Source organism: Colias croceus, chromosome 20, assembly GCF_905220415.1.
Source record: "Colias croceus chromosome 20, ilColCroc2.1".
Lineage (NCBI taxonomy): Eukaryota > Metazoa > Arthropoda > Insecta > Lepidoptera > Pieridae > Colias > Colias croceus.
In genome coordinates, this window is record NC_059556.1 from 6,289,595 (window position 1) to 6,301,985 (window position 12,391).

The 12,391-nt window shown below is 34.8% G+C and overlaps 1 protein-coding gene across 3 annotated transcripts in view; it reads left to right on the top strand.

Annotated features, from left to right (window-relative positions):
- The window catches only part of LOC123700696, a 242,836-nt gene that overhangs the window by 33,812 nt on the left and 196,633 nt on the right, over positions 1-12,391 (top strand). For 2 of the 3 annotated variants that reach the window (XM_045647992.1, XM_045647994.1), the window contains exon 1: positions 273-687. The exons of the other annotated variant lie outside the window; for it this stretch is intronic. The gene's annotated coding sequence lies outside the window, so the exon portion shown is untranslated. Of the gene's footprint in view, positions 1-272; positions 688-12,391 lie in introns of those variants that run through there. 3 annotated transcript variants of the gene reach the window in all.

Here is a 12,391-nt window from a genome sequence, read left to right on the forward strand (position 1 = left end):
ATCCAATTATATTATGAATTAAAACAGCTGCGTAATAAGTATCAGAATGTGCATACTTGAATGTCATTCCATAAGAGCCTTGTCCAGGTAGCTTGTCCATGTACGTAACCACGAGCTTATTCGCAACTTTATAACCCTACCAATTTATGGATCCATCGGCTAGTATAGCAGTAAAGTTGAATAAGTCGATACAGCATTTAGCAGCGTTAAGGTTTGAAGTCCACGACGGCATGGCGGTTAGATGCGTCGAGTAGTCACGCTCCACAGCGCCTCAGTTTGCTGGCGCTGCCCGCGCAGCTCACTCGTGTGTTATCTCGACGTTGCTTCACCAAATAGACTTTCCGTATACGAATTTGGAACGTTTCCGACCGGTAAAGTCGGTTTAACTGTCGTTTTTGAATAGCGTGCGCATTTTGTGACCCGCCAAAATTCGCATTGCGATTCAATGGTGTTATTGCTTCACTCTGTTACGCTAAAGTCTTAACAGATAACTGTGAGGAAACGTGTGTGAGATTCTCGTGCTGTGGAAACGGCAGTGTTAAGTGCAGTGATTGAAAGCATAATTCTTAATATGTGTGTTTGAATTTCTAATACGAATCGCTAACGTTGAGAAAAAAGTGGTTTGTGTGTTACTTATCTGTTCACGGAGTTTCTTATACTTGGTTGTTGGACACTAATCTATAATAGGTAAGTTAATAACCCTACTCGTGTAACTGCTTATGAATAAATTTGGAAAATTGCGAACACAAGCATCTAATATTATGCAAATATTGTTTAAAAGAACTATACCTAGGTATCAAATTTACATTTTTTAAATAATGAAATACAAGCCTCTTTACTCACACACATTGAAATCGTTACAACACATGACATTGAAATAATTCGTGAACAGGAAGAAAGTTGATTTGTAAAGCAATACTTGGAAATGGACACGCATATCTACCTATCACATTCAAAAGAAAGAGCTTTAAAATAGATTTGAAATTAATTATTGCGAATATAAGAATGAGTCGACGGTTCCAAATATACGTTAGTAGGTCGAAATGTTCAATAATTGCAAATCGGAGCAATCGAGTGGGGTTTCACAATTTATCTTATAAACAATCGCCTTCACTGTTTGCAATTCTAACTTCTTACTTTTGTGATCGCTTAAATGGCTATTAACAGCTCTTTATTATTCCAAATTGTTATTAAAAGTAATTTAGCCCAAAGTTCCGTAGTTATATCAAGCATCTTCTATAGATTGGTTATTGTATGCCATGTCCCAAATTTTTGCTTATCAGGAAGTTACATAGCACAAGTACATATTGTTAATGGAACGCTATCGCATGCGAATTTCACTGTACAAATATTGTTATCTCAATTCCGAAACATTGCTAGAGAGTTTGACCTAGGTTTACCTAAAGTAAACAATCACACGAGCAGTTCTCACACCCTTGACCTTTTCGTCACGAACTCAACAAAATATCGAGAATCGTGAGTAACACGATTGTTTTCCACTTTCCTTAATACATACTCGATTTGAATCGAAAGCAATGTCGGATTATTTAGCGCACTTTTACTGATGTTTTGGTACTTGACACGAGGTCAACTTCAGATTTAATCACGTCTCAAAATACGCCTCTTCGATGTTTGTTGATTTTTAAAGACGTTTCTATTTGAATCTCGGTATCGATTTTATCTCCTTTTTCATTTCGAGCTATAGTCTAAGAAATATTGGCAAAGTAATTTAGATGTAACCGAGAAATATAATTGTATCTATTATGCCGTTTGTTCTTGACTCGTTTAACTTTCTGCAATCGATTATGATTATTTATAGCTATGAATTCAACAAAATAGCACTATTATTCTTGTGGAAAGCTAACAGTACTTTTCAATGTATCTGCTTGTAAATTATATATGGGCATTTGGTTAAATGTTAACGGTCTATAGATTTATGTCTTTTTCACGTTTTGTCGGGGTGATTTATAAGGAACTGATGCAGTAAAAGTTGTCTGGTTTGATATTCAGATATCTTGAATGATACAAGCAGCACTGCATTATTAGAATAAGTGTTATTACTTGTTTCTGATATTTGTGAAATTAAAAGCAAGAACCAATAAAATAAAGTAGGTAAAACTTGTCTGAGTGACTGAGGTCCAATTTCAATATCTTACTTAATCTACATATAAAATATCTTCGTTCTACAACATTCCATGTAGGTCCATTACCCTGTATAATTTTTCTTGAATCAAGAACGCATTTCATAGAAATGTATGTAATTTTTCTCTAGCTCGAGGGGTTACGCCTCTCAATATCCTGGCACTCCTTCTTTATGATCGTCTATAACAGTATGATATTATTTATTGTTTGTTTGTTGTTTTCTAAGATATAACTACTTTATAATTATTTTCGCATTATGCTTTTTGTTTAATTGGTAAATACTTTTCAAGAACTATTAGAAAAATAATTTAATTAAATATTAAATTAATATTTCCAGTACATTACATTGCTACAGGTAATATCTTCTAATCGGATGTAATATAAAACGTGATATTCTTTGTTCATATTGCGGAACGTATTCTCTGCTTAATATATTCTGAAATAAAGGAAAAATAAGGGAACACTAACATAAAACACGAAGACTTACTTTGTCTGCATACTCTAACTTGGCCTTGTCGGCTTTTTCAAGATCATTACGGTTTTTTTGTTAACTATTATTTTAATACCTTTGTACATATCACATATTCTATGTAATGAGCTCGGTCGTAATAAGATTTTTTAGTAGTCTGCTCGAGACGGATGAGTTTCATATAAATTTCATATAAACTTCACACTTGCGTAATTCAGGATATTATGGTAATCATAGGCGGAATATATATAATACACGGAATACATAACTTTTCATTATGCTATTCACTTCATATAAGTGCTCGTCTGATAAGGTAAATAAATAAAAAAAATAAATAAAAACTTTATTTATTTGCCTTCACAACTTATACTATTACAATAGAACAAAATATGTAAACGTGTAGCATTTACGTTGTGAAGGACTAGTGTCTGAAATAGGTCTGTGAAAGACCTGTAGTACAGATCACTAGCCCCCCTCGCGGATGATACTACTTAAATACATTTATAACTTAACATAATAAACAAATGGCAAGAAGAGAAAAAACAAAACAATAGACTGAACTTAATATCTACTTCTACTTAAAATAATATAGACCTATTAATACGTGACCAGTGTATGTGTAGTGAGTGTTTGTCTGCATGTATGTGTGCGCGTGTAATATGTATGTTTGTATGTGTGGGTGTGTGAATGTGTTAGTTTGTTTGTGCGTCTGCGTGTATGTGTGAGTGCGTCTATGCGTGCGTTTTTGCGTTTGTGCGTGTGTGTGTCATATATAGAAAGATGTATAAACAGTGCGGAATAAACATTAAGTTTTTATGTTTAAAAGATTTTCAGTTTGTTGGTAGTCTAGGGTTTTCAAATAATTACTTACGGCTGATTTACAATTATATTTATTTTTAGGATATATGTTTAACGTTTTATTTATTAGGTTATAAAGAAAAGGTCCCATGAAGCAGAAAAAATTGTGTGAATGAAAGCTTTTGAATTGTAAGGTCGGGCATATCTTATCTTTGCGACGTTGGCTAAATTGTAGGTTTTTGTCAAAAACTAGTTGAGAATGCTGTTTTAAGATTGTTTGTAGTATAAACGATTGTCTAACCGTCAGCAAGTCCCACTTTTTGTATAGTTCGGTGGTAGGGAAACGGTAAGGGAGACCAGCACCAACTTTGAGGATCGAGCGCTGGGCTCGCTCAACTTCTATGAGGTAACTCTTTGCACTACCGCCCCAAGATGTTATACAATAATTTATCAAAGAGCTACCTAGGGCAAAGTAAACCATTTTAATGACTTGGTGATCACCTATATGTCTTAAGCCCTTAAATATGTAAATTAATTTACGCAGTCTTGTTACAAGTACATTTATATGTGGTTTGAAAGATAGGAGCTGATCAATGGTTATGCCCAGATATTTAATAGTTTCAGTCCTCTCGAGTATTGGACATTGGCAATTCGGAAGAATGGATGAACAAGAGTGAGCTGCAATAGCAAAAGATGAAGATGGAAGCATTTTATTTCTATGTGCAAAAACCATATATTTTGTTTTCATTACGTTTAACGTTAGGATGTTGCGTTGGAGCCAGTTACAGACAGTATTAAATCCCTGTTGAGCGTAATTGAATACCTCCAGGTGGTTACTATATAGTTGTAATATGGTATATCACTGTGCAAAATTGCATTTATGAAAAATATTCTCAGAGTAATCACTTGGGTACGTGCATATTGATTGAATCGATTATATCTGGCTCAATATACAAAACTGGTTTCTAATCCTGTTCAGTTACAAAACTGAGAGAACATTTTTATAATTTGCAACGTGCATACTATACGCACGTATTACAGATCGTGAAGTATGAGTATTTGCAGTGGATTTCAAATGCATACGACATACTTAGATAGATAGTCGTTAATGTTTGCACATAAGCTACATAATTGCGTGACACTAATGAAAACTTGAGTCGTTTGTCTTCTAGTGGGTGTGATATAACATGAGTCACATGGAGTATTAAAATCAGTGATGCGGTTGCAGGCCGCTCTGCCATTGGCCGAGTTCAATAGTCTGGGCCCTTATCCGGTGCGTGTCCGTTTTGCGTCTGCTGACTTGCATTGTCTATATGCGTGTTATGTCATAAGTGTTGTATACGTGTTGATAGAATAATAACAGTGCTATTCGGATGCAGTTCTCGTTATGCATCGCTGCAAGGCTAGATATGTTTCTCTCGTCTTTAATTATAACCTTCCTGAAAGAAATGTTCATGTAGTTATGTAATTTCTACACTCTAATTAAAGCTGCTTTCTTTCGTTCTTAATTAGTTTGATAGAAATAAGTCTAAAAAATATTTGTTCCTTTCAGTTTAGTTAATGACTTAAGAATGTAAATACCTAATCGACGTCTGAACATGTTCCATTTGAGGTGAACTTTACCGATGCTTTTAAAATGTACGTGTAGCAATAAGACCTAATATCGTAAAGAATCGAGAATCAAACTCATTGACCCAGTTTTTATTGAGAATGCCGTTATTTATCTGTCTTACGGCTATGCAGAGAATCTTTGTACGTTTTGGTTGAAATCACACATCCTAATTATAACATGTAGGACTAAATGGACTGCTTGTACACTTGATACTTCGTGTAACGTTAGGTTTTTTGTTGTGGAAGAAAAAAAGCAGGGACATGCTTATCAGATGTTGGGTACGTGACCGTTATAAATCAGATTTTTTAATCTTTATTGCATTGGGTCCCGTGGACGATATAGATGTAGAAAGTTTCCTTGCACTATAGCAGGTTTAATGAAATAATACACGCACAAGAATACAGTTACGAGTTACGATTAATTGAACTGAACCTACGATTAAAATACAAAGTCTATAATCAAGTAGGTAGGTGCTTTCGACTAACAAGATCGTAAAGTTCAGCGTCGTTACACGTAATTGATATTAAGATGTTAACCAAACGGTGGTTTATGTGATTTGTTTCAAACGTCACTATAATAACGTGATAATAACGTGCATTATGTGTAATCTCTCAACTGTTTAATCATACGAATAACAGTACCGGTCGACTTTCTTCGGGTATTGTTGTAATGTAATTACTAATTACTATCGGAGGCAATTACAAGTTGCTTCCCAGTAATTAGAGTATGTACTGCCGCGGGTGCATCTGACGTAAACTATGGTGCTTCGAGAGTGCTTAATACCACGTTTATGTAATAGGATGTTGACCGAAATGCATAGTTAGAGAGCGTTGTGATTGAGATGTACATTATTATAGTTTTTGTTCTCAATAATTTTAATTTGTCTCGATTCAATTTATATTGCACGCCTCATAAGCGAAGCGTTGAGGTGGGTACTACTGTCACTTCGCGCAAAACATCTGATTTTTCAAACTTATTTTTGTTCTATTTTCTAATTACTAATACATATTATTATACATACCGAGCAGTGGTGGCTCAGTGGTGAGACCTCGGACTTCGAATCGATAAGTCCGTGGTTCGAGACCAGGCGAGCGCGCAGGAAATAAATTGATTTTTCAATTTATCTGCGCATGTTGTAACATCACCACTGCTCGAACGGTGAAGGAAAACATCGTGAGGAAACCGACATGTCGAAGAATTAAAAAAAAAAAAAGTTCGACGACATGTGTCATCCGCCAACCCGCACTTGGCCAGCGTGGTGGATTATGGCCTGTACCCTCATAGGAGGCCCGTGTCCCAGCAGTGGGAACGTATATGGGCTGATGATGATGAATACATATTATATCGTTTTCACGTTAACTAATCCACTGAAAGTAGTAACTAGTTTAAAACTGATTTAAGTAGCTTTAATAATACATAACACGTCAACTGATAAAAAATAAAAATGGTTCGTGTCACGAAAGAATAAAAATATGTAAATTATATCATCGAATTCTAGACTTCCGTACAATAAACCTTCTTAACAATAAATGCTTCACAAAGCCTCATTGTGTAGTTATTTGGATAAGAATTTCATTCATGTTGTTTACTTAGTAACAACCACACCTAGTAAAATAAAGTGTGTTGTATCCTTGGCCCCCGCGTAGAATCTTCGTACGAGGGCGTACAGTATTCAATTATCTTATTGGATAATGCATAATAGAACAAAGTGGAAATATTTATTGGTTTCTCTTGCTATATCGCTATCATTCCATTATAGTTTTATACAAAGGAAAAATTAATTGCCACAATAGACGCTATCGTTATGATCCTCGTCAAGTTTCGATGAATATTGTTCGTAATTCATTGTTACTGATAATTTCTAAGTCAAGGTAAAACAAATCGATATAAAAACAACCTCCAAGTAAATATTCATTCACGAATACCGACGGTAATTATATTATCGGATCCACGTAGGTACTTCCTTCCGATGAGTCTTGTGCCCTTGAAGGCAGGTGGCCCTGTTCACGGCCATATTAGTGAACAGTTTAGAAATAACAGGTGCATAGTATGCATTTATTAGTAAATCGATACTGAAGTTTATAAATCGATTGACTGTATCAGTGTGAATTTTTTGTCGCTTCCATTTTCATTTCTAGGAATAATACTTTTTATTTGGTATAATTTTTTATCAACTTTCATAATTCGCTTTTCTAAGTTTTATTATATTTCCTTTGTGATTTATGTAAGTCAGTCTTTCATCTTTCTTCTTAATATATATAATAAATCTCGTGTCACAATGTTTGTCCTCAATGGACTCCTAAACCACTTAACCGATTATAATAAAATTCGTACACCATGTGCAGTTCGATCCAACTTGAGAGATAGGATAGTTTTTATGAAAAAAAAACGTAAACATGTAGGTACCACGGGCAAAGCCGGGGCGAACCGCTAGTAACATTATAAATAAATAGTGCTAGCGACGATATTATACAATTTCGAAATGGCACGACGCCTTCAATGTTGTAGTGATAAGCAAAATATTTTTCGATAGCTTGGACAAACCTTTGTATGCTTTCAATCTTAAATAAACATTAGATATAAACGCATGTGTTAGTCATTTGTAATTTAATAAAATTATAAATTAGTAATATATATCGATGAAATATATGCCAAAATGGTACAATAGAGTGATTGCAATGCAAGAAAAAAATTATCTAAATAGAATTAAATTGAAATGCGTTGCAGTTGATTGTTGATATATTTTTTGGCAGTGCGGGACTAAATTGTGAAGATGAACTAAATTATTTATCCGCGGCATCGCCTGCGCAGTCAAAGAAAAACCCGCATAGTTCCCGTTCCCGTGGGATTTCCGGGATAAAACCTATTCTATGTCCTTTCTCGGGTATCAAAATATCTGTATACCAAATTTCATGCAAATTGGTTCAGTAGTTAAGGCGTGATTAAGTAACAGTCAGACAGACAGAGTTACTTTCGCATTTATAATATTAGTACGGATTTAAACATTTTACAATTTTTGATAGTATTCATCGTGTCTCTCTGCAGTCAATATATCTATTGTTTAGTATCGAAGGAGCGAAAAGAGGACAATTGTTATGGTTAAATGAATATGCGGGTTCCAATTCAACTCGTGATGTGATAGTTCGTTTTAAGTGAAAAACAAAATAAGAATGATTGTCTAGCAAGGATGATCATTCAATAACAGTTATTGAAGAAATCGTGCACACTGAAATTTTGTCTTAATCGAGGATATGCAGTTATACAAATGATCTCGTACCTCAATCATCTTATATAATGTAAAATGCCAAATCGTTATTACTCCAATATGTGTAACGAATGTTCCATTACTCTCTCCCGATGATATTAATGAATGGTGGTAATCATCGGCCTTTAGTTTCGAATCACGACAAAGTTGTGCAATAGAAATTATTCATTCGTCTAACCACATACTTTGTATAGCAGAGATTGTTTTATCGCCGCCCGGGGCAGTCGTTTGTTGTGATATATTGTTGTTCCGGCTTTACGTTATTATAATTTCATCATTACTGATTATATTAATTTCTGTAGCGTAAATGATAAAGTACTATGCAAGGAAATTAATTGATACTGGGAAATTAGTGCTTTGCTACATAGTTGTTTCATGATTCATTAGATACATTTATATGTTGCAATGTAATAACATTTATGAAAATTTAAATTAAATATCAAGAACAAGAAACTATTAAAAATCATAAGGATTATTATGTTTTCAAGCAATTCAAAATTTGCATAGAGACACACGATTTTTATTTAATTATTCGTGAAATAACTACTCCAGTATCGGATAGCAGCTTAATTATCAAATGTACTTGTAGAATAGAGCTATTCTAATATGAAATAGAGAAAATTAGCTCAAAAATAAATATTAAATATTAAAAAGGTGATTCACATATGAATGTTTACACACTAGTTATGTGACAACCCTACGCTATATGTAATGTGAAGCGCTGACGGTGTGCTTTCGTTCGTGAGAACGTTTTATTCCTTTAAATTATAATATTAGAATAAAAACATATTGTGAAGCATCGTGCTCATAATAACACGTATAATGTAATTTTACTTTTTAATTAAAATCATTTAAGAAATATGATTCTTTTTATTAATTCACTGGAAAGTGAATTTAACTGGCGCAGTCGGTAGGATACTCGGGTCGCCCGCGGGAAGATATCCGAAATAAATATCGGTTCCGAGGCCCCGCGCGGCCGACCGGTTTTTTTTAAAAACCCAAGCGAGTATCCAGAACATCAGCAGTATCCAGCCATCGATACAGAAACCATGTTAATGTGAGTTGCACAGAATTATTTTATTGTGTTGCTTTCCTATATTATATTCCTATATTAATTTTAGAATAAACCTTCACGATTTTCCATCCTAGGAAATCCCGGGGTACCGAGGCTGTTAATACCCAACAGTCCTCGAGAAATAGTTTAGTTGATAGTATTAGAAGTATTGATAGTTTTAATATGTCGTTTGACACGGAAGAAATTTTTAAATGCTTAAGGGTGGTCCCAGATTTTGATGGTAACCCCCATGTATTAACAAGATTCATTAAAATATGCGACCAATTAGTTATTAAATATATAAGAGATGACCCCGAGGCCACTCTTTCTAATTTATCGCTGATAAACGGCATTTTAAATAAAATCACGGGACCGGCGGCACGCCTCATTAATACTAACGGTATTCCTGATAGTTGGAGTGGAATCCGTGAGGCCCTAGTTAACAATTTTTCTGACCAGAGGGACGAGACGGCTCTGTATAATGATATAGCGTCACAAACCCAGGGCGGCAGCTCGCCCCAAGAGTTTTATGATAGATTACAGTCTTTATTCAGTACCATGATGACTTACGTAACTTTACATGAATCTCTTAAAAGTACTATAGACGCAAAACGGGACCTATATAAAAAATTGACGAAACAAGCTTTTGTTCGGGGTCTTAAAGAACCCCTCGGGTCGCGTATACGCTGTATGAGGCCCGAAACAATAGAGAAAGCATTAGAGTATGTTCAGGAGGAATTAAATACAATGTACTTACAACAAAGAAACGATGCTTCATCCAAATTTAATTATTCGAATTATAATAATGTACCTAAGTCTATATATAATAATTCTTTAATGCCGTCACCCAATTTTCATGTACCCAAGCCTCTCTATGTACCTCAACCGTATATGTTTCCTCCTAAAGTCCGACCAAACCCACCGTTTCAATTTAGAATGCCTGTTCAAAACCAGCAGCATGTTCCTAGAATTCCCACACGTACCCAACAAATGTTCCGAGCTATTCCACCTAACTATAACCCCCATAGCAACGTATTCCGATTACCACAACGTGCTCAACCAAATTATTATAAAGGTCCAACGCCAATGAGTGGCGTGAGTCATTATGTCGCGAAGGAATCACCCTCGACTGGACATGACTGGCGTAAGCATGGTAACCCACCACCTACTAACTATTTTAAAACTCGTGATATCAATGTTAATGAATGTGTGCCATATGAATATTACTCTCCATACTATGACTACTATGACGCTGACTATAATAACTATTATGTTGACTATGCTGACGATTATTACTCTAACTACGACGCGATTTATGATCAAAATTGTGACATGCCACCGGAAAACGTATGTGAAACTAATGAAAGTAATTATACTAACCAACACACTGACTCCACTGACAACGAAAATTTTCCGAAGGCCAGCCTCACAAGAAAGTCAAGATAGAAATTAATTTGCAGACACAAAGGCAGCTACCGTACATACAGATTTTAGACCCACCATTAAAACTATTATTAGACACAGGAGCTAATCAGTCATTTATAAGTCCGGAAGCGGTTCAAAAGTTTTATTCAAATATAAGATTAAATTACGACCCTTTCGAAGTCACTAATATACATGCCACCACTAGAAACGATTTCTCTATTACTATACCATGTTTCAAAGAGTTTCAAGAGACAGATAAAATTACACTATTTGTATATAAGTTTCACGACGTATTTGACGGACTTATAGGCCTCGATTTACTTGAAAAATTGGAATCGAAAATTGATTTAAAAACCCGGCAGTTTATTACGCGTAATGCTACTAACCCTATTAAAATGTATAATTCGTGCAATGTAAATTTATATGAATGCGTTTTACCAGCGGAGTCTTCCAAATTACTTAAATTACCCGTTAATGTACCAAATGGTGACACTTTCATACCAGAACAATTTATTTCAAATTGCGTTATACCTCATTGTTTAACGTCGGTTAAAAATAACAGAGGAATTTTAGAGGTTCGTAATCCAACTCAACATGATATCATTTTCTCAATGGATAGACATGTCTCCGGTGAAATTTATAATACGGAATTATTTAATCAAAATAAGTTATCAACCCGTACATCAGACGTTATATCTCGGTTACGTACAGATCATTTAAATCAGGAAGAGCGAGTTAACTTAGAAAGATTAGTTGCACAGTATTCAGACGTTTTCTATATAGAAGATGAACCACTTACATTTACTAATAAAATAAAACATCGCATACGAACCACGGACGAAGTACCAATTCATACTAAAAGCTATAGGTATCCATTTGTACATAGAAATGAAGTTAGAGATCAAATTCAAAAAATGTTAAGTCAAGGTATAATAAGACCTTCAGACTCAGCTTGGAGCTCACCAATTTGGATTGTTCCCAAAAAGGCAGACGCTTCAGGGAAGCAGAAATGGAGATTAGTCGTAGATTTTCGTAAATTAAACGAAAAAACTATTGACGACAGATATCCTATACCTAATATTACTGACGTCCTTGACAAATTAGGCAAGTGTCAATACTTTAGTACATTAGATTTAGCTAGCGGGTTTCTACAAGTGGAGATGGATCCTAGTGATATTTCTAAAACTGCGTTTAGCGTGGAACATGGGCATTTCGAATTTTTGAGAATGCCCATGGGACTTAAGAATTCTCCGTCCACCTTTCAGAGGGTTATGGACAATGTCTTGCGCGGTCTACAGAACGAAATATGCCTAGTTTACTTGGATGATATTATAGTCTTTAGCACCAGCTTACAAGAGCATATTGATAACCTTAAAAAAGTATTCCAACGTCTACGTGAGTCAAATTTTAAAATTCAAATGGACAAATCCGAATTTCTTAGGTTAGAAACTGCATATCTGGGACACATAATTAGTAGAGACGGAATAAAACCAAACCCAGATAAAATTAGAGCTGTAACTAAATACCCTATTCCAAAAACTTCTAAAGAAATAAAGCAATTTTTAGGTCTCCTAGGTTATTACAGAAAATTTATCCCTGATTTTGCCCGTGTTACAAAGCCGTTAA